General features: G+C 37.6%; 1 pseudogene; it reads left to right on the plus strand.

Moving 5' to 3' along the window:
- Positions 1 to 996: 996 nt before the first annotated feature.
- Positions 997 to 1352, plus strand: LOC121465321 (annotated as a pseudogene).
- Positions 1353 to 2463: the final 1111 nt, after the last annotated feature.

A 2463-nucleotide genomic window follows, 5' to 3' on the forward strand; every position in this document is an offset into this window, starting at 1 on the left:
TGAGGCTAAGAACAAAGCTCAGTAGCAGAAAGCTCATTCACCTTACACAAGACTCTGGACTTCAAAAACAATGGGGACAGGAAGACAAATCATAGTTCCATAGGAGGTGACCCAAGAGACTCCAATCTGTAGTTGTTTTTTTTCTTACCCTTTTATTCTTTGAGGGGTCTGCCACCTACGTCCCAAATAAATCACACAAAGACTTATTCTTTCTTATGATTTCCCAGCCTTAGCTTAGCTTGTTTCTAGCCAGCTTTTCTCAATTTATCCCATTTACCTTTGCCTCTTGGGTTTTGTATTTCTGTATACCTTTCTTTATTTCTTACTTCCTGACTTTCTGTGTGACTGGGTGACTGCCCCCTGATGTCTTCTTCAGTTCCTTTTTCCCACTCTGCAATCTCTTTTTCTCCATCTATTTATTCTTTATGCATGCCAGCCCCACCTATTTCTTTCTCCTGTCTAGCTATTGGCTGTTCAGTATTTTATTAGACAGGCCAAGTAACACAACTTCACAGAGTTAAACAATGCAGCGTAAAAGAATACAACATATCTTTGCATCATTCAACAAATGTTTCACAGCATAAACAAATGTAACACATATTCAGTAATATTCCACAACACCAATCAATATAAAAATGCATATTTGTTGTTCATTCAAATTATAGAATAAAGCTATGATTTGGGAAACATGAACAAGAATATCTAAATATCATAAATAAATTGCAAAAATTACAATGGAATGGTCCTCAAATATAGCTGCGAAAAACACAATAAAAAACCAGAAAAATGTTATATATTAGAGAGTCAGCGAGAAAGAGACACTGGAATGAGTGTCAGGCGTCTGTGCTGACAACCTCAGGACCAGCTACACTCACCTGACCTCAACCATCCTCTGACTGAGGCTTAAGAAGCAGCCTTCTGGGACCCTAGCAGTTGATCTGAGCCCAAGTAGAAAGCTCTGATATCTTGAGAAGTAGAGCCATTCAAGTTACATATATGGTGGTAATTAGCACTGTGAGGCCTCGGATATCAAGAAGGTCTACATCAAATACAAACACAAAAAATCTGGCAACAACAGAAAGTGTTCTTTCACATGCAGACAGGTGCAACCATAGATAACAGCAAAACAGACTTCATCCTCAACTGTTACCACCAAATATGAACTAAGAGGAATTCATAGTGAATCTTGTAAATTCAGGAGAGGGAAAATTGCAGGACAGAATCTGGGGCATGGATTTGTTAACTATAATGATCCAAAGGAGGCAGAGAAAGCTATCAACACTCTAAATGGACTCAGAGTCCAGACCAAAACCACAAAGCCTACTGTTCACTTCTGCTTCATTTTCACTTAACTCTGACTCCCATGAAGGAGTAGATAACTTGCCAATCTGGAAACAACAAACAAACAGGAACCACAGATATCATCTATCAAAGCATGCATTACAGAGATCGTGAAAGTTCAAGTTCGTGAACTTTTGTCAAAGTGTGTAATCTTTGCCACATTTCTGATACACAGAGAAAACATCACATTAAACATGATATTCAACATTTGTACCAGAAAACCAAGAATTAATCATGAAACAATGAAGGTTCATGATTAATTCCAGATTCTGGGATAGTTCTCAAAAGTTCCAAGAATGTGACAGGGGTAAGTAGAGGACAAGGAAGGCAGCTTGTCTCCTGATGATGCTTATGGCAACAATGGTCATTCTGATGGGGTTTAATTCAAATCTCCAGCTGTTCAATAAAAACTGAAATCAAGATGTCAGATCTCCCAATTTTTAGAGGCCAAAAACAATAGTAAAGAAGTAATTATGAAGAAAAAGCAAGCAGAATATCATAGTTGACCTTTGCAAGTCTGTTTTTAACCTCTGAGTCTTAGACTTAAATATGCCATCATTGCTTTCACCAGATGTCAGTGAATGGCTCATTACTTGGCCATTAATGGTAGATGTCACTGCCCCAATGGCTTTCTTGACAACAAGCATCTATTGTCCCTTTAAGGGGATCGGATCACTTTAAGGAGGTCACATAGATAGCAAGGGCAGACCTATGGCTGAGAAGGGGAAAAGGTTCTACTTATAGAGCAGGCTGTCGGAGATGAAAGTATCTTGTCTAGAGAGTCACAGCTATCAGTTTAACCTGTGCAAACACAAGCTTGAGAGGAAATAGCAATAATCAACAGTAGTGCACTAAAAACTAATAATCATAAAAATGTGCAATCTACAGCACCTTGTCGGTAAAGTTGATTAGGTGGACGGCTCGTTGTTGAGAAGTGATGGAGTTTTGTATCTCATTATGACTCTGTTTACATCCATGCCTAGATAATTGGTCATATGTTAAAGTTTATATTATTACACAGCCATAATTTTCAGTAATAGTAACTTCTATTTTTATTATTTGGAGATAGTAACCTTTATTTTAAAAAAATCTATGGATATTTTATAGACACAAGGTATAATA

This window comes from Microtus oregoni, unplaced genomic scaffold (assembly GCF_018167655.1).
Source record: "Microtus oregoni isolate MIOR12 unplaced genomic scaffold, Mior012 000030F_ref0000283, whole genome shotgun sequence".
NCBI lineage: Eukaryota > Metazoa > Chordata > Mammalia > Rodentia > Cricetidae > Microtus > Microtus oregoni.